This window comes from Sinohyriopsis cumingii, chromosome 3 (genome assembly GCF_028554795.1).
Source record: "Sinohyriopsis cumingii isolate HCF-2022 chromosome 3, ASM2855479v2, whole genome shotgun sequence".
Taxonomy (NCBI): domain Eukaryota; kingdom Metazoa; phylum Mollusca; class Bivalvia; order Unionida; family Unionidae; genus Sinohyriopsis; species Sinohyriopsis cumingii.
The window spans coordinates 61870477-61891912 of NC_142963.1; positions in this window are offsets into that span (position 1 = coordinate 61870477).

Below are 21436 nucleotides of genomic sequence, written 5' to 3' on the forward strand. Positions count from 1 at the left end.
TAGGTCCGCGCGTTGTTGTTGATTTTGGTCATGATCTAGGTAAGATCAATTTTATGTTATTAGGGGATGTTTTCCATCACGTCCGCGCTTTCACTATAAATTGAAACTCGCTAGGCAGTCTAGCTACCCTTGTTGATTGATCAACAGTAAAAAATGAGCAACAGACTGACTAAATTGATGGAACTTCAGATGCATCTGGAGTATGCCAGATACCTACTGAACGAGCTGACTGCGGAGGCCCTTGTGGAAGAAGTGAGAATAGAACAGGAGGAGGAGGAGAGAAAAATGAAAGAAGAGAATGAAAGAAAGAGAGAGATCAGGTGTCACCCTATGATGAACCCTGTGTGCAAGGTGATACCTGAGGCAAGGACATCTTGCCAGCCTGTAGCTGAACCACAATCACAACGAAGACAAAGACAAAGAAGACAGAGGGAAGAAGAAGTGTTCACTATTCCGCAAACGGAGGAGTGGGATAGTGAAGCCACTCACCCACCGTCTGCTCTTCAAACAAGTCATGTGAATTGGACTAATGATTGGAGTAGACGTTGTGTCTGTGGTGCCAGACCCGGAAGGTGCCACCATTAACCAAGGCCTCTGAAGTTAAAAAAACAGCCCTTTTCAGGGCTACCCAATACTCAAGAAAAGAAATAACGATCGATTAGCCAATGTGTAGGTAGAGTAGTGTGAATATAAACACTAACTCTTTCTTAAAAATGTGAGGGTATGTGTTTGTGTGATTGTGTTAGTAAGAGCTGAGGTAAGTTTGTGTGAATAGTAGATTATGGGTTTCTTAGCGTAAGTGAAGAGTATAGTTAGGGTTTTATTATATGAAAAAAGTAGGGGGATGTTTTCCTTCACGTACGCGCGTTGTTGGGTCATGATCTAGGTAAGATCCATTTTATGTTTTTTAGGGGGATGTTTTCCTTCACGTTCGCGCCCTTCGTATAAGAACCCACAGTGTTGGTCGTTCAAACCATTCTGCAAAGAATAAAAAGAAGATGGCGTCAAACCAAATGGACAAATTACAAACCTTGCAAGACGTTTTAGACAACTTAGGAATAATGGAACAGATGCTATTAAGACTGGTTGAAGACCATTATTCCTATAGTCCCCATCGTGTGAAGATGGAAATTAATAACTTAAGGAAAGCAAAGGACAAGATTAGTGGTGTCATGAAAGAGATCAAGGAGGAGAAGGAGGATGAAGAGGAAAAGATAAGAATAAGAACATGGAACGAAAAAATTGAAAAAGAAGAGGAAAATGAGAAGAGGAAGAAAGAAGAAGAGGAGGAAGAGAAGAAAGAAGAGAAGGAGAAAAAAAAGAAGAGAAAGAGTGTTGGAGATAAAATAAGAAGTTGGTGGAGGAAAAGAAGAAATTAGAAGCAGAAGAAGAAGAAAAACCAAAGGCCCTTTTCAGGGCCAGCCATATTTCTCGAAAAGAGATAGCCTTTCAATTGCCTACCCTTTTTTAAAAAAAAAAATTTTTTTTAAAAAAATCCCAAAAGCCCAAACTCTATTCCCCATGTTAATTTCCCTTGTCGCTAGACAGACCCACACTATAGTTCCATGTTAAATTCCCCTTGTCGCTAGAGTGGCCCACGATTTTTCTCCATGTTAAATTTCCATTGTCGCTAGAGTGGCCCAGGGGGGTCTGTAATGCTAATTCCCATTGTCGCTACGGTGGCCCTATTCACTACTGACGATGTTTGCCTAAGCATTGTTTCTGGTGTTTGGACAAAGGGATCGTGCCTTTCAAAACGTTCAAACAACATTCGCACACGGTATCGATGACCTCTTTGGAGGCCGATTGAATGAGTTTTTTTCGTAGAGGTGGAGAAGCTTTGGACAGGACAGATAACATGTCCTCATGTTTGACTAAACGTGGTGGTAGTCCTTTCCTTTTCTTTCCTTGGCGTTTTCTGGAGGGTGACATCTTTGAGTCTTCAGGAGCACCAAAAAAACACTGATACCCCCGACTTGGTCACAGGCCTTTTTTATACTGGAACGCGTCGCCACTGATTGTCTTTACGTCGTATTAGTTTGAGGACAGGCATGACACGTCGTGCAGGGGTACGTAACGGACTAAATCGAGCCAGTTCTTGCTTGGACAAATCCAGTAAACTTTGTAACATGCCCGATCTTTCTTGGACTTTGATTTTGGGAGAAGGTACTTTGTGAGCAGCAGCCACTGCCACTAAATTGGAGGGTCCTGCCACTGGGGAAGTTCTTCTTGGGGTCATCAACGGAGAAGTTCTTGGTGTAATCAACGTCTCCAAGTACTCTTCAGTTCTTGGTGTCATCAACGGAGAAGTGGATGAACGTGAGGCTGCAGGAGACGCAGTCACCGCTGTGGCAGATCGTGGTTTGCGAGTGTAAAGTTGCGTCCTGGCCGAAGTGCCTCTCTTGCGACTAGTTTTCTTCTGTGGACTTTTCTTTTTCTGGGGACTTTTTCTCTGTTTTTTTTCTGTGGGCTTCTTTTCTTTTTCCGGGGTGGTGGTGTCTGGTAAGAGGAGGGTCCCGCCAGTGGAGAAGTTCTTCTTGGGGACCTGGTCTTTTTCTTTTTCTTCTTGGGGCTTCGTTGGACTTTTTTCTTGGGGATAACTTTGGGGGCATTAGGATCCCATCTTAAGAGAGAGCGAATGATGACCCCTCCTAGAGTACCGCTCCCTCCAGGTTTCAAAATGATTTGTTTTTTGGTTTGAGTGTCGATGCGGGGATCGGCCAGTTGGACCAAAGCGACTTTGTTTCGATCGAAAAAGCGTTTGGTTTGATGAGGAATCTGAATGATTCCTTGGAGTATTTGACGTGCCGTCACCGTGAACCATCGTAAGACTTCTTTGAGACTAGCTTCTAAGACACGAGCTCGTATTTGTGTATTTTTTTCTCGACTGATGCCATACAAGGCACGAATCAATTTGACGGGAAGATGCGACTGAAGGGACGACATGTTCAAACTGTGTGAGACAGAAGAAAAAGGGTCTGAGGTTTTTATAGATTTTTTTGTGGAGTGAAATTAAGTCGAGGACGGAGACGTGTACAGCACAGTCCCTCCGTCTTGGCACCAGTGGTGAAACAAGTGGGTACGAAATCGCAAATCCTCGGGGGTGGTAGGTTTCAAATCGACGAGTAAATAGGCGTGTGGAGTTTGAGTGGCATCGTCGTACGCCTGAGTCAGCCAAGGCGTTCCTAACTGTTTGGCTAAAACTTGCACTTGCGATTTATCTCGAGGGCTTTTAAACACGACCACGTAATGCGCATTGAGACTGATGGTGCGATGGGCTTTACTTTGTTGAAACAAATTTTGGGTGATGTAAACGACACTGGCATTACGGTGATGCCCTTTGCGCGTGAACCACAGTTTAATTTCTTCTTCGTCTTCTCCTAATATGTCGTCGAAAATGACCAAATGGGTTTGACGGGAGTCAGAGACGATGCCGTCGTCTTCTTTAGGAATGCCTTCCACAAACACGATGGAATCGCCTTGACTTTCTCGCAAGAGGCTGTACGCCGATTGCCACTCTTTGTAACACGATCCGCTGAGGTGGTCGATCGATCAAATGATGTTTATGTTCGATCAAACGTTTGACGAATTCGGTTTTGCCTGAACCGCTAGGTCCAGCAATGAGCATGTTAAAGGGATGGCGAAGATACATAGCTTCCCAACTGGCACGATCTAAGTGTTCGTCGATGACTTTGACAGTAGAGGAAGAGGGAGCAGAGACAGCAGAGGTAGCCATAGTGTGAGAAATGTCACTTGTGACACGAAAACAAACAAGACAAGAGTTTATATACTTTTTCAGAACACGTTTATTGAATTTTTTTTTTTTTTTCAAACATGAATACGAAAGACAAAAATACATAAAAGCCAAAGGCTTAAGTACAAGAATAAAAAGCACATGATAACCATTAACGTGGAATAAACACAAGTGTCTGTACAACAACATGTTTTGGGTAATGTTCTAACCAGTTCTATAGTAGGGAGTAAGATCACACAAGTGTCCTCCCGAAAGGGCCTTTCAGGCCTGTCCACGACAGTCCTGTCCTGGGTGACGGGTTCTTCTGGCACCGTCACTAACACGGGTTGAAAAGTAACTTTTTTCCTTGAACAACTCTCGTGCATACTGGGCCACTTCTTGGGTCCAAGCCTCAAAATCCCATTCTTTCCAGGCACGGACATCTGTCCAATGGGGATGTAAGTCACAAGCTACACACACATCGTCATACACGTCTTGGGTAACTAAAAGTTGACGAATCTTTTTTTCCCGTAGAGGTCGAGAAGTATCCAGATGAAAACGCAGGGCTTTGAGCAAAAGGAGTTTTTCGTGACCATTTAAGGCCATTGAGGTGGTAAGTACTGATCGTAAAGAGTCCACAAAGAATCGGCTGGTAAACGAAATCCCAGAAAACAAGTCACTAAGACACACACCACTTGTGGACCCCAATTGAATGGATACAGTTCTTGTAATAATCGATGGTAATGATCCAAGATTTGAATCTGGTCATTGAGTTCCTTCCACGGAATCTGTTCAATCACTTGTGACATAATCCGTGGCATGGCAGCCTGATTTTATAGTCTCTTTGTTTCGGAAGCAATACAGCTCTCGGTAAATCCTTTCTCTCAACTCCTCAGGCAAGCCCAAAATGTTCTCTGGTAAAGTATCCATAAGTATATACACTGTTTTTGGAATCCTTGGGTGGTGGCCAATAGCCTCGTTTACCTTTGTGCCTGATGTAATATCCACTCATAATCAGTCTTCTTATACTTTGGAACAGAGCATAATTTAAAAACGGTTCAATCACTTCGAGTTTGCGTTTCACTTGTATTTTGATCAGTTCTCAGTAAATGCGTTCTCTCAACTCCACAGATAAAACACGAATGTTCTCTAGCAAAGTATCCATGAATAGGTCATACTAAATTCTCTTTGGTCTGACACAAGAAATGTACTCTTTGCACAGACATGGTTTTACTTCAGTGTCGAATTTAAATCGTTTAGTCACTAATTTACACATTACAATTCGTTCAGAAGTTTCCTCTTTCACTAAGTTGACATTGTGTTCAAGATGTTGGTAATTCGTTAACTCTTCCTCAGGAATTCGATGCAGTAAGTTTACAATGATGTAGTAGATAGAATCGTCCATACCAAACCAATCCTTTTTAAAACTAGGGGATCGTTGATCAATGTCTGTCCAATGGAACACTTTCAATTGAATCAGTCCTTGTATAGCCTTCAGGTACCAGTGGTTCAAACACCGGTGACGTAACGGATGCAATTGTTCTTTACGTTTCACTTGTATTTTGACCAGCTCTCGGTAAATGCGTTCTCTCAACTCCACAGGCAAAGCACGAATGTTCTCTTGTAAAGTATCCATGAACAGATTATGGTAAGTTACTTCAATGTCTCGGTCCCACTAAGGGTAAGTAATGACAATTCGGTGACCATCGAGCATGTTCTACGTAGGCTGAATCTTGCGGTTCCCAGTAATGAAGTGACACACCGCAACTGAAGCACTTGACTTTATCTCCTTCGCCCAAGTAGAAAAATCCGGCTCTGGCTAATTCTTCGGGGGTCGGTCCTCCCAGATACTTAGGCCATTTTGCTTTGAACGATTGAAGACGATTTTCAAAGTCACAGTATTCCGACAAACGCACAGGAAACGAATATTCGTCTTTCACAGGTTCGTTTCGATGAGGGTTGGGTGACATGAACAGGAGTTTGCTCAGGGCTGGATGACATCCGTACGGGGGTACACGTGAAGGTGAACATTCCCCTTTAAAACGAAACCCAGTAAAATGTCCAAGAGGACGAGCGGCATCACTTTCGCATCCCTCAGGTTTGACACGCATAGCATCCCTTTCCATAATAGGGGTAGTGACACTAAAGTTCCCATGATGCTTTACGGAATCGCTAAGGTCACAACGTACAGCATCGTACCCATCGCAAGGCTCACAATCGCATTCCACTTCAGAAGCCTCACACTTGAATTGTGCCTTTCTAAATAACTTGTTTTGTGTTTCTCTGAAAGTATTCATCTTGTTCGCTCGGTCTTGGTAGTCCCAATGAACTATCGATCTTGACCATAGCCCCTTTTTATACTAGTCGCAATGCAGTCTCAAGCTTGTACATCGTTCTTTTTTATGTTTTTTATGTCTTGTTTTGGAAGGTACCGTCTCTAAGGTACCGTCAACATTGTACCGTAATGTCATGGGTGGAAAGGCCATAGAAAGGTAAGGGCAGTGCGGAGACCATCGAGTATGTTCCAGAATAGCTGAATCTTTGTAGATACATAGATCCATTCGTAACTTCAGGCCACAAGCGAAACACTGTACTTCGTATCCCAATCCTGACTCAGGTCCCAAGTAGACAAATCCTGTTCTAGCTAAAACATGCGAAGAAGGTAATCCTTCCCTATCCGTAGGCCATTTCTGAAACGTGTCCAATCGACGGGCACAATCACAATAGTCAGGTAAGAAGACTGGAAAATGGTAGGGTTCGAACTGGGAGTTCTCATCGGGTTTCTCACTCGATTCTTGCTGTGGTGAAGTCATCCTTCTGGTGGGTGGCTATCCTCTTACAACCAATGTTTTATACCAACGTGTCCATACGGCAATGTAAAGTGGTTGGGTAGTGGCACTCGCTTCTGGTACACGATTTGATAGACTTTTTCCAAGGGCCGACTGACGATGTGGTGAGTGGGTAAACGTACAATCTTGTTCGGTTGATAGGTGGTCACTTTAAAGTTTCCATCCTCTCCCGATTGCAAGGCTTCTTTCAATACCCCAAAGTTGACCACACGACTGGTACGATAATTCAGAGTCAGTCCTTTCACTTTGCACGTCGTGTGCACTTCTCCTTGTGGGTCCCGGTATTCGTAGCCGTAATTTTTGGGACCGCCACTGACGAAACTTAGAATCTTGTCGTCGGGATGTTCGTCTGTCCAGGCTCCTAAACGGTCTCCTTCGATGTCAGGGTGCTGTTGACTTGGGTGATGGATGTAAATGCAACTGTCCGTGTCAAAGTACAGGACGCGTTCCCCTAACAGTTCTAAAGCTTCGTACAATTTTAAGCGAGCATGGGCTGTCACGTAAGCCGCAATGATGACATTTCCAAAAGGGTCGTCTTGTACAAAGTCCAGATCTTCTTCGTAATTGACCAAGATCAAATCCTCGCGAACGACGTCCACGTGTTTCATGTATTTGGTTTTGTCGTGAATCATCTGGAAGTAGCGGGAAGGTTCTGTCAAATATTCCGTCTTGGGTAAACACGGGCGTTGTGCCATTTTACCCCACAAGCAATTTAACATCACTTTGGCAAACGATCGCCTGCCTTCGTTTTTCTCGATGTGGTCTAAAGAGATGCCTTCTTGTTCATAGTATTTCTCTTTGAATTGTATTTGGTCTTCGGGAGTGTGACACCAGGAAGGATAGCCGCTGGCTTCTTGTTTCAGTTTCAAAAAGGCATCCACGTAGTCAGCGAAAATGCCTTTCTGACTGGGATCACCCTTGTGGTATTGTTGTGTCTTGGGAAAGTGGCAAATTTCGTACACTTCTAACAGTTGGTATCCCATGTCCAGAGCTTTGAACAATTCTACGCTGACCCAGGTTCCCGTCAAGGCCCGTTCTTCCTGGGTGTGATGGCAAGGCTGGTCTTGGTTGCACGTTTCGGCACAAGAACGGCACAATGGAAACATCAGTTTGCCTTGACAATGGTGAGGTAAGACGGGATGGTATAGGTTCGTGGGAGGTAAAACTTTACACTTGATCAAGCCTTCGTATTGTCGAATGTTTTTCAGGTCGATGTGTTCCGTTAACAATTGCGGGTGCCCTACAGGAAAGCGACAATATTTGCACACGTAGGGATACAGCGAACACACGTCCAAGTATTTGATTTCTTCTCCTTTCTCTTCGTCGGCTTGGTACAGCAAACAGGTGGCATTGGTCCTTCCTCCGTACAAACTATCCCTCGGGTTTAGCGGGTCCATGAACTGGTAACTTTCCACGAGGCGTTTAAACTCGGGATCGGTTTTCATACGGTGATCGTACTCGTGTTCCCACATTTCCACCACTTGGTATCCTTGCTGTTCCAACTTTAAGCGCCGCTGACATGTGTCCTGATACAAGTCTTCCATGGTTCGTTGCAAAAACTGATTTTTAGTGCTACGGTCAGGGTAACAGACGGGACATCCGTGAAATAAGCAACCGTTAAACTCGTACACGATCTTGGGGTTTTCTAAGTCCCAGCCATCGACCGAATACGTTCCGATGGTCTTTTCACCCCCTCCGTTGCGGGCATGCTGAATCCACTTGTCTTCCTTGTCGCACAAGTAATGTAACCAACTAGGGCTTTGAGCGAGTATTGACGTTTGACAAAGTTGGTCGTTTGAGGGCTGATGACAGCCACGGTGTTTTCAGGCATGAATCGTTGTGGATACACTAAGGAACACGCTTTGGCAATGGTGCAAGCTTCTTTCAAAGGATCGACCCCTCCGTGTTCCATGAACAGTTCTCGAAATTTTCCACAGCAACGCCGTAAAATGTCCACGTCGGAACGACAATACTTTAGCATTTCTTCCTGAAAGTCGAAAGGGTCCGAGGCGTGAGCCTGGTATCAAGCGTAGAAAGCTTCTCGTTGTTCGGTACGCATGTTGTCGGGGTCGTAATAGTGAGCCTCAGGTAAATGGGGTAGAACGGTGTGTTGATTGGCTTCCGTATTGAAAAAGTGTGGAAAGTACCCTTTAGCCATTTCTGTCATTCCAAACGTTTTAGGCATTCGACTCAAAGGTATGGCCAAATAGCTCATTGAATCTTTAAACTGTACTTGTCCCACTTGCATGAAAATGATTTTGGCTCCGTTCAAAGTCACTTTAGGACGGTCGGTGCCTTGTTCCGTATAGTTTTATGGCCCTCGAGTAAGACGCAGCTTGAGGACAAGAAGATGCCGCAGATGCCCTTTATGTTAATGGATACATTAACATAAACCCAAAGGCCCTTTTCAGGGCCACCCATATTTCTCGAAAAGAGAATGACTTTCCATTGCCTACCCCTTTTCTAAAATAATTTTTATTTTAAAATAATTTTTTAAAATAATTTTTATTTTAAAAATTTAAAAAAAAAAATAAAATCCGATATTCAATTCCCCTTGTCCCTAGACAGACCCAAACTCTATTGACCATGTTCAATTTCCCCTTGTCCCTAGACAGTCCCAAACTCTATTCCCATGTAATGCTAATTCCCCTTGTCCCTAGAGTGTCCCACGATTTTTTTCCATGTTAAATTTACATAGTCCCCAGAGTGTCCCGGAGGGGTCTGTAATGCTAATTCCCATTGTCCCTAGGGTATCCCTATTCACTACTACTATACATTTTGGTATTTGTCAAACGCTACCTTTAAGCAATTGTATACAGTCAAGCTTTTCTGTCAAACACTACATACAAGCAATTGTATATAGTCAAGCTGTTCTGTCAAACGCTACATATAAGCAATTGTATACAGGCAAGTCTGTTTTGTCAAATGCTACCTGTAAGTTTGTGTGTACAGGCAAGCTGTTTTGTCAAATGCTACCTGTAAGTTTTTGTGTACAGGCAAGCTGTTTTGTCAGATGCTACCTGTAAGTTTTTGTGTACAGGCAAGCTGTTTTGTCAAATGCTACCTTTGAGTTTTTGTGTACAGGCAAGCTGTTTTGTCAAATGCTACCTTTAAGTTATTGTGAGCAGTCAAGCTGTTCTGTCAAACGCTACATATATGCAATTTGTATACAGGCAAGCTGATCTGTCTATTGGTCGTTGCACGTGGTACTTTATACATTACAGTTATCATAACTCTTTACTTTAACTCACTGTTGTAAGAACAGTTATTTTTGACATTTTAGAAATATGACTGATTTTAAATTACCGTTTCATATGAATTGAACGTTATACACCTTATTTCTTGAGTTTTAATATGTGAACAAATAATCTCATAAAACAAGATTCCAGCAGGTTAGTAAAATAGTCCTGATTTTGTTTCATTTTCAAATAAGTGAGGGAAAATTTGGGGAATTTAACGGCAAGTGGAAACAAAAGAACCTTACTTCAAAAGTCAGGGAAAAGTGAAAGAAATTTGTACCTCTGTCAAAGAAATTTCAATCTCCGCAAATATGAAATATGTTGTGAGATGTCCTTGGCTGTTTTCTTACCCGATGAAAATGTTTGGAGTAATCTATCAATTTGTTTAAAGGTGGCAATGCTATTTATGGTTGATTGCAAGGGAATTCTGATTTATGGATTGGTGTTGTCTGTTCATCCGGGCATCATTTTGGCGTCAACACTGAGGTTATGGTTTGCGTTTACGTTATTTTCCCTGACACTATTGCCAGTACGGTAACATAACTTGGTAAATATATGTTTTATGAGGAGTTACTACAGCAAACAGCAAAAATTAAATCACTTTGTCCTATATTTTAAGGTTTATTTTGCCGATCCTGTAGTTATTTGGTTAGTTTGCATTATAATTTCCTGTAGATTTGCATTGACCTGGGGAATGGTCTTATCGTCAAGAATGAACTATCATGCCATAAATGTGGTCAATTCCTTTTTGTGTTTATAACTAGAAATTGGGGATGTGTGTGTGACGTGCTCAATGTAAAATGGTCATGGATCTGGGAAATGATCTGGGAAATGTCAAGTCAGTTTGATTCCAATAACCCGTGGAAACCCGTCAATAGGAATATTTTTTGTGTGCATATTGTTTATGATTTTACATATATATATATATATATATATATATATATATAGAGAGAGAGAGAGAGAGAGAGAGAGAGAGAGAGAGAGAGAGATGTACCTGCAAATCTCGAGTAGCTTTTAGAAAGGTGGTAGTTAGTAAGCTCATGTTTTATATCGTCTCTTAGTTTTATGTTCTTTAATACCCTTTCGGTGCGATTCCCAATAATTTGTACTATATATTTATTAGAAACACCAGTGCTTTCAACAATACAAGTCCTTCGTTCCTCCCCTCTTCTTCGTCAAAAACGGTCATTTTTCTTTCTGAAAGAGAACGTACACATGCGCCAGGGCCTGTCATAATGCTGACAGTGCGATGATGCGCGGTTGTGGAGGGTTGAGGTATTAAATATTTTTTTCTGTGTAGTGAAGCATAATGTAGTGTGGAATAGCAAATTTTTGTAAGCTTAAATATTTCCAATAAATTAACAAATTACAAAAAAGAGATCAATCAGTTTTGTTGTAAAGGAACGTTAATATGTATAATATCTTAGAGAAATACAACATTGTTCCAAGATTATTCTCTTACCAAAGGGTGAAACGTGACAGTTCTTTGCAAATTTGCACTAAGCGTATTTATGCTCATTGTAAGGAAAATTCTTTTCTAACATAGCCAAGTTTGTGAAATTTTGCCGCTTTCTTTCATTTATTAAACAAAGAGAAACTGCCAAGTTTAGGAAAATTTTCTGATTTGTATTTAGGTCAAAGTTTATAATTGATTTCATTATCTAATACAGAATATGGGACCAGTTACTTTAAAATGATACATACATTATGCAAGATGACGTTCTTGTTGATTGTTTAGGGAGGTTATTGTTAAGTCATTGTTACGGTATTGCAGTTAGCTCTTGACCATACAGGTGTTTTATCTACTGTATAATAGAAACAACAACAATCGTAATCTCTGGTTTCTATCAAATCATTATAGGACCTTAACTTTGACATCAAAGAATATAATGTTCTTTTAATGTCCTGTCATAGTATGTCGGTAGGTAGACAGGTAGGTGGGTTTGTAGGTATGATGGTGAGGAAATTATCAAAGTATTGTTATTTAATACCTCCTGAATGAAGATGGCTTTTCACTAAAAAGACTGCTTTTGTCATCCAGCTGGTCCTTGAAAAAGTGCTGCCAATCTAATCTCCGAATTGGCATACACAGTAACCATATTTTCATCGCTACTTCTTTTAAACATATCAGTAAAAGAATGTTCACTAAAAGACATTATAATACCTGGATTGTCTCAATGAAAGGGTGCGAGTATGAATTCTTCCATCTTATCACATCGGGTTGGCTCCTGTGGTTTGTCTTTGAGCAAGGCATATTACGCCAATTGCATGGAAACCTAATCTACTTGTGTTGCTGAGACATTAGGCACCAGACCTAAACGAAAATGTTTCCGATTTGATGTCCAACATTGTTTCTGTGACGATCATCTTGAAAGTCTTGTTATCGCCATTCTTCCGAACAGATGGTCATATACATGGGATTTTCACTAAATATTTCAAGAGATATTAGTTTGTTCTAAAGGAAAATTAAACGAATTTGATCTCCAACATTTCAGCCAGCATGAAAATCTTGATACCACTACTCATCCTGAACAATCGTTGCAAATGCATTTTTATGGTGTCTAGTTAGTCTTATATTAAAATGTCCAATCTGAAATCCAACATGGGTGATATTGTGATCCTCGTGAAAATCATGCTATGGCTACGCCTTCTGAACGAATGGTTGTATCAGCATGGGGTTTTCACTAAAACGCCTTTGCAATATCTTTTTTGTCCTTAAGTTACTCCATTCTCAGTAATGGCTGCTTTGACAACCATTTTGAAAATGTTTTAATTGATACTTACTCAGAAGTGAGGGGTTAGGATTTTTAACGTTGCTTTAACGATTTTTCAGTCATATCCTACGATGTCTGCAATGTGGCAGTTTATTTTGATGTCTAGCACTGGGGCATCGTGCCGCAGACATTTTGCACGATGTCCCACCCAGTTACATTATCCTCACACCAGGTCGAACGTCCACCTTGAATTTTACAATAGACATTTTGTTGCTGAGCATATAACCGCCATCATTATTTAAACAACCTTTTGAAAAATGCTGACAAGAATTTAAATTTGAAACAGACCGCTCCGCTCCGGTGGCCTAAGTGGTTAAAGCGACTACCTCGGATGCGGGGAGATCGTGGTTTCGAACCCCGACTGAGTTATACAAAAGACTTATAGCTCTGGTACTAACAGCTGCCACGTCAGGCGTTAAACATTAAAATGTTAGTGTTAGGACTGGTCAGCCTGGTGTCAGGATAATGTGACTGGGTGGGACATCATGTTACATGTCTGCGGCATGATGCCCCAGTGCTAGACATCACAATAAACTGCCACACTGCAGACATCGTAGCGATATAACTGAAAAATTGTCAAAGTTACCTTTTTAAAAATCCAAATCACACACACACACATTTGAAATAAATGACCGAGGCACAAAACTTTTGAAATTTTAATAAATGATGCACATACACTTACAAATGTGGCTTCTGGTACTAAAAGCAGCAAAGTCACCGTTACTAATATATATATATATATATATATATATATATATATATATATATATATATATATATATATATATATATATATATATATAAACAAAACATTTATGCAAATTCTTCTCCGAAACTGCTGAATAGAATTTGATAAAACTTGGCGGAAAGAATCCTGGCATGGAACCCTTGTAAGCTGCGTAAATGATGTCATCTGCCATCAAGTATGGCCTTCATTATTATTAAAATAGAACACGATTTAAACAAACTTTTAATAGCTACGTAACAGAGTTTGAAGATATTGGACAGAAAACATCCTGAAATAAAAAGCTTTCGAGTTTGTCAGCTAATGCTGGTCCGCTGTCAAATATAGCTGACATAACTTTTAAAAAAATAGAAACACTTCCAAGGAATTCTTCAAAATCAGCTGAACCTGATTTGACAAACTTTATATAAAAAATCATTGAGATTTATATAAAAATATACCGATTTGCCATCAAATACGGACATCCTTAAAAAAAAACTCTTTCTTTCCAAAACCACCTTTCAAATTTGACAGCATCTGGGCATATAGGGTTTTCACAATGAACAAGTGATGCTGATCAACCATAGAATATGTTCACCATTACTAATAAAAGAAAAACAAATTTAAAATTACAACTCTAAAACTACTAACATAATTTAATTATATTCGAAAGAAAGTGTCATGACACGAGGATCATTAGAATTTCAACAAATTAGACCGTTCCTCCATAAAATATCGCCACAGTAATTAAAAATATTAAGACCTTGAAATAACTTCCTCTCAAACACCTCTGAACAGAATTTGACTACAAAGAGGGATCTAAAGTTTGTAATCTGACTGACTTGCTTAGTTTAATTATTGTCGCGTTCGCCCACTATGGCATGTGCGACAGTTTAATGCCTGCACGGCAGGCTTATAATTTGATCGTGGGGGAAGAAATCAGTGCCACAACCCCCACCCATTTCTGCACTCAAAGAGGGCTGATAATTTAGCTGGTAGGTCTTGGGACTAAGTTGTCCCATACAACCTATAATTCATACTTCTATGAGTGAGAATACACCCAACAAACAGTCATGGTTAAAGTCTGTATCTGCTTTAATGAGCATATGATTGGGAACAGACCCAACCAACACACACTCATGTATGAAGCTAAAGTCGGTCCGTGTAAGAATATGTCAGACGTTGATTTATTTGTGCGTGCACTGCACGCTGATAATTGTGGTGTCTGTCCGAGGCAAGGGCGGAAGGAGGTCAGGTCAGCGCAGGGTCACATGATGATGGTGAGAGATTACAGGGTTCATTGCCTTAAGATTGTCGTCTTTGAGGAAATTTTGAATACAATTCTCTGTGCTGTTTTTGAGTGGGTTAGAGAAGACGAAGTGGTTACCTAGATGACAGCTGTTATATTCCTGTTCTAGATTTGCCACCTTCTGTGGCTGACCCTGATGGTCCTGGGCTTAAGATCACCTTATACGTTACTAAATTTGGGTTCTTATACTAACTTTAGACTTTGGAGTTGGATATTTTTGTTGCCGCATTGTGCTGCTGGGCCTGATGGTTTCTGGTGTTTAGACCACCTTGTGTAAGTTAATTTTGAGGCCTATTTTACTAAGAATCTTTTTTGTATTTCCACCTTGTGCGGCGGGGTCTTGTGGTCCTGCGTGTTTTGTCCCTGTTATGAGTTCTTTTTTTGGATCCTTCTTATGCTTAAACTTTAACCCTTGCCTGATTTATAGCTGTCACCTTGGTCTATAGATGTTGTTATGATGGAGATGTTTGGATAGAAAATGGAGCCAGATACAGAAGAAGATAATTTTTGTTAATAATTTTTTTAAATAACATTTTTTACACTTATTTTCCTTACCCCGATATAATTTGGTTATTTATTTAGTTTGTGTTTTAATGTGTTATTTTTCTAGCTTGCTGTTTTGTTTAAAAATACATATTCAATTGTTTAAGAGCAATGGATTATACTTTGATATAGACGGATATATTCGCTGAGTAATCAAGTCTCTCGACATTTCGAAGATATCCATCTAGAAGGTTGAGTCTTATACTGAAGCATATTTATTTGTTTAAGTAACTATTTATTTGTTTAAGAGCAATGGCGTATCTTACGAATGAGATGTTCGATTAGGGAGTTAAGGGGCGCAACGTGTCATCCACATGGTGGCGGGTCCAAGTTCGCGCACAGGCGACAATCATGTCCTAAGCGACATGCATGCTTTTGCCCCTCACCATTAAGGGTGACACGCTGCGCCCCCCCCCCCCTTGCAAGTCCTTCCTCGGGAAAGTCTTAAAATATTTTATTAGTCTTACGTTCATCCGCTGTCATGTATGGCTATAATTTCTAAGAACAGAAAAACTTTACGGCTTCTACATAACGGCTGAATAGATTTTGATAAAACTTGATAAAAAGCATCTTGGTATAAGGATCTTTCAGATACTTATGCAAGATTATGAACTACCACCGTTACTAAAAGTTGTTGTTGTTGTTGTTGTAGGGTTTAACGCCATTTTTCAGCACACGATAGGCTATACATGGCGGCCAGTATTAATGGTGGAGGAAGAATCCGAGAAATCCCCAGAAAGAACCACCGACCCTCGAGAAGCTACTGGCAAGCTTTCTCACATACTACATTGGCAGTAGTAAAGGGGGGCACATTAGGGACAATGGGACTTAGCATTAAAAAGACCCCTGGGGCACTTTAGGGACAATGGAAATTTAACATGGAGAAAAATCGTGGGTCACTTTAGGGACAATGGGAATTTAACATAGAGTTTGGGTCTGTCTAGGGACAAGGGAAATTAACATGGGAATAGAGTTTGGGTTTGTCTAGGGACAAGGGGAATTGAATATGGGATTTTTTTTTTTAAAAAAAAAGTTTTTTTTAAATTTAAATTTAAATTTAAATTTAAAAAAGGGGTAGACAATTGAAAGGCTATCTCTTTTCGAGAAATATGGCTGGCCCTGAAAAGGGCCTTTGGGTTTTCTTCTTCTTCTGCTTCTAATTTCTTCTTTTTCTCAACCAACTTCTTATTTTCTCTCCTACACTCTTTCTCTTCTTTTTTTTTTCTTCTCTTCTTTCTTCTCTTCCTCCTCTTCTTTCTTCCTCTTCTCATTTTCTTCTTCTTTTTCAATTTTTTCGTTCCATTTGCGTATTCTTATCCTTTCCTCTTCATCCTCCTTCTCCTCCTTTATCTCTTTCATAACACCACTAATCTTGTCCTTTACCTTTTTTAAGTTATTAATTTCCATCTTTACACGATGGGGACTATAGGAATAGTGGTCTTCAACGAGTCTTATTAATATCTGCTCCATCATTCCTAAGTTGTCTAAAACGTCTTGCAATGTTTGTATTTTGTCCATTTGGTTAGAAGCCATTTTCTTTGTAGAATGGTTTCAACGACGAATACTGTGGGTTCTTATAGTGAAAGCGCGTACGTGAAGGAAAACATCCCCCTAAAGTTAGTTAGTTAGTTGGATTATAGTGGTTTTCGTTCTTTTGAACATGCACCACTTTTTTATTCACGCACTGCGTGATTTTTAATTACTCCTGGGGGAAGGAAAAGGAGCCTCATCCCCCAGGCTTTTATGTACTCAAAGAGTACTTTTTAATTTAGCCACTCAGGTGTAGGACTAACTAGTCCTTAACAACCTGACTGAAAGGCTAATAGACATGAGTGGGAATAGTCACACCACACACTCGTGTTTCTTAGTTGGATTGAAATGCCCCAGGTGTCAAACCAAGCAGTATGTGACTCCCGCCACGATTGGTCGGCAGCGATGAGGTCACATTAGGACACCCGGTCTTGTGGCATTGACGAAGTGGCCCGCTTTTTTGATATGATCAATTGCCTTTCCCAGTCCCATATTCCGGTAGACAGAGCCTTCCTTTTTTCCACTCTGTTTAGGTGGTGCAGGTTCATCAGCTTCATCGCCACTGGATGATGATACTTCCAGGGCCGCTGCCAGCGTGGAAGTTTCAAATTCTTCAGTGTCGTCTGCCAACATTGCCTGTATTTGGCTGAGTATGTTAGTAGAAATAGCTGTGGAAGCTTGATTTAAAAGTTCAGCCAGATGTTGTTTAAGAGACAAGGAGACGGTTAGGAGTATTTTTTTTTTTTTTTTTTTTTTTTTTTTTTTTTTTTTATTCATCAATTCCTTATTTATTTTGATTCCCTATCTTATTGGTTTGGAATGAAAACTTGTTTTTATGGTTGTTTGTATGTTATTATGGAGTCCTGTTTTAATTAATTCCTATTTTCCTATTTTAATTTTTTGTGGCCTTAATTGGTTTTTATTATTCGGGGTATGAACGGCTGTGTCAGTTTGTGAACCTACGAGACCTAGCAGGCCGTCATAATTCCCAAACAGTGATTTTGTAATATTCGTCCTTAACTGGTTTTTATTATTCGGGCTATGAACGGCTGTGTCAGTCTGTGAACCCACGAGACCGAGCCGGCCGTCATAATTCCCAAACAGTGATTTGTTATATTTTTAACTGGTCTTTGATTTACTTTCTTAGATTTTTTTGAGTAGATTGGATTCGTGTATAAAACTTATGATATTTTTGAATGTTAGATTAATATTGGGGTTTGTGTTCATCAAGAATTCTGGGTATGTTGTAGGGGATCCAATTTTATGCTGTTTAACTTTAAACTTAGCCCTTTCTTTTTCAAGTGTATGGCAGTTGTTAAAAATATGCTCTATGTCTTCTGGGACCCTGCAGTGGTAGCAGTTAGGGTTATGTGGTTGTGGTCCTATGTACTGTCCGAAGCTGTTAGCCAGCTTGGTTTTGCCCGTGAGTATTCTATTTATGAATTTTTGTTCACTGCCTTTTGTTTTGGGTGGTTTCCTATTTCTACATACTTCTTTAATGATGGTTTTTAGTTTCCTGCCTTGAGTGCTTGTGTTCCATAATTCCTGCCATTTATTATCAATGAGGGTTTTAGATATGCAATTGAGTTCGCATATGCTATAATCTAGGTTGATGTGAGTGGTTTCGTTTAGTTTTTGTTTAGCTGTTATATCTGCCATATCGTTACCTGGTATGTTAATATGGGATGGTATCCACATAAATTCTACTTGTAAGTTATTATTGTTCAGTATTTTTAACAATAAATTGGTTTGCCTAAGATAGTTTTCTCTTGATTTGGTGTTGTTATTAAGTATTGAGTTTATGACGCTTAGCGAGTCACTTATTATTACCTAAAGCATAAAATTGATCTTACCTAGATCATAACCAAAGAAACAACAACGCGCGGACGTGAAGGAAAACATCCCCTACTTTTCTCATTTCATATAATAAAACCCAAACTATACTCTCCACATACGCTAAGAAACCCATAATCTACTATTCACACAAACTTACGTGAACGGTTACAAGCACAAACACATACACTCACATTTTTTTAAAAAAGAGTTAGTGTTTATATTCACACTACTCTACCTACACACATTGGCAAATTAATAGTTATTTCTTTTCTAGAGTATTGGGGTAGCCCTGAAAAGGGCTGTTTTTTTTGGAACTTCATGGACACCTGGTTAATGGTGACACCTTCCAGGCCTGGCGCCACATACACATCTTGTCCCCCAGTTACTTTTTACCTTTTTGGGGGAGAGAGCAGAGGCAGGATATGTGGCTTCAGAATCCCAATTTTCGGTTTCTGGGATTCTGAAATTTCTTCTTCTCTCCTTTTCCTCCTCCTCTTCTTTGTATCTTCTCTCCTCCTCTTTGTATCTTCTTTCCTCTTCTTCTTTATATCTTCTCTCCTCCTCTTCTTTGTTTCTTCTTTCCTCCTCCTCTCTTATCCTTCCCTCCTCCACAATGGCTTCAGCGGCCAGTTCATTTAATATGCGCCTGGCATATTCCAGATGCACATGAAGTTCCAACAGTTTCTCCAGTCTCGTGTTCATTTTTAGTGTTGATCAATCAACAAGGGTAGCTAGACTGCCGAGCGAGTTTCAATTTATAGTGAAAGCGCGGACGTGATGGAAAACATCCCCCTAAAAACAAAAAATTGATCTTACCTAGATCATGACCAAAAACAACAACGCGCGGACCTAAAAGAAACACTCACTTTTTATGCTACCCATCACTATTTTAAAATTTTTTATAAATCACTTCAATAGACTATCCACATACGCAAAGCAATCCAATCTAACTCCAAATCTACACCTCAAACACCAAAAAAACATGATTTTAATCTACTATCCACACCAACGTACGTGAGCACTTACAAACACACAAACACATACACTCTCACTATCAATAAAGAGTTAGTGTTTATATTCACACTACTCTACCTACACACATTGGCAAATTGATCGTTATTTCTTTTCTAGAGTATTGGGTAGCCCTGAAAAGGGCTGTTTTTTGTTTGCTATGGCATTATTTTTTAGTTTCTAAGAATGCGATGTCCTCTGAGGAATGACTTTCTGGCGATAGGTCTGCTTCTTCGGAAAGAGAAGAAGAACTCTTTGGTGTCGATACGACAATCGACAAAGCCTCTGTCAGGTTCAGGTTGCTGCTGCTGTTGTTGTTGCTGCTGTTGCTGCTGTCTCTGAAGTCTGTACTTCTCTGTCCATTCTTCTTTCTCCCTGTTCATTTCTTCTCTGAAGAGCTCTTCTATCAGGTCTTCAGTGACTTTTAACATTCTCACATTCTCTATTTCTTCTGGCTTCGGTATCAGACTGTGTCTGACCCTATGCAAATTCACGTAGGCTTCGTTGAGCTTAGCTAGTTTAGAGCACATCTTCGTAGGAGGATGAGTCGACAATGGATGGTTAGACTGGAAACAACCCCGGTTCTTAAAGTCAAAGCGCGGACGTGAAGGAAAACATCCCCCACACGGTTTTCGAGCCGCAACGTTCAGTGAGTGTCATGAGAGGGATAGTAAGAAATGAAAGAGCATCAATCCAACATTCTTATAGCTAAACAAAAGACAAAGGCATTTTTTTCAAAACACAACATTTTTTATTCAAAAATCACTTAACACTAAACAACAACTCTAACATTTTTAACAATAATCCAACACTACAACATCAAACAATTTTTTCAAATCACAAACATTATTTTCTCAATTGACAATCTACTTTAAACAGGGCTGACAACGTTGTGAATGAAATTGTGATTTCCACTGTTGGAAATCATTAGGCCATTGATGGACACTACGTTTCCTAGCTTGAGACAAAAGATAAGCATAATGGTCACAAAACCATCGATCTACTTTCACATCGTTTCTAGCAGAAGAACGAGGATCAAAATGAGTCACTAAATGTTCTAAGGAATAGCCCAGGCTGCGATGATGCAGAAAATACACGCAGTACTGTCCACACACCAAGGAATCTGTGCCTTGTAATTTCACATTATTGAATCGGGTGGTCTAAGCATTTCTTCTCATAAAGTCAATGATATCGTCTTCCAAAGGAGGCAATCCGTACGAATCGAAATATTCCACACATCCTTCTTGAGGAAAGTAAACGGCTACCCAGTGGGTTCCTGGGAGATGACTGTCGTCCGTGTTCATCACGTAAGCTAGATGGTCTTTAGGTTTGCGATGAGGGAGTTCATCTTTAGCACAGACGACAGGATTCCAAGAAGCCGTATACGAACTGTGGTTCAAAAGGTAATAAAGTTCCCAGGTATCCATTGATTTGTGTGTTTTCTTCTTCACAGATAATAATAAGTCGTCAATTCGATCCTGACTTTTTGCTTGAAAATGTCTGACAAGTAACCGTTTCTTCTTTTCGTCTCCTCACTCTGATTCAGGAGAGCTTCGATACGATGGATCTCTTGAGTGGTTAATGGTGGACAAGAATGTTCACGCAAGTTTTTATACCACTGATGCAACACGTCTTTGTTCGAGATGAGACTCCAAGCTTCGTCCAGATACTCGTCCAATTTTTCTTCTTGACTCAACATCAGGCATTTATCGTGTTGAATTTGACTGGGATGATCGTTTTGACATCCATAGCAATTTTTCTTGACCAATTCCGTCATTTTGTCGACCAAGTGTTTGGCAAAACAGCAGACTAAATGGGCTTCTTGTTCTGGCCATCTTGACTTCATCATGATCACTTCTTCTTCCACAGTCTCCTCACATTTCATGTC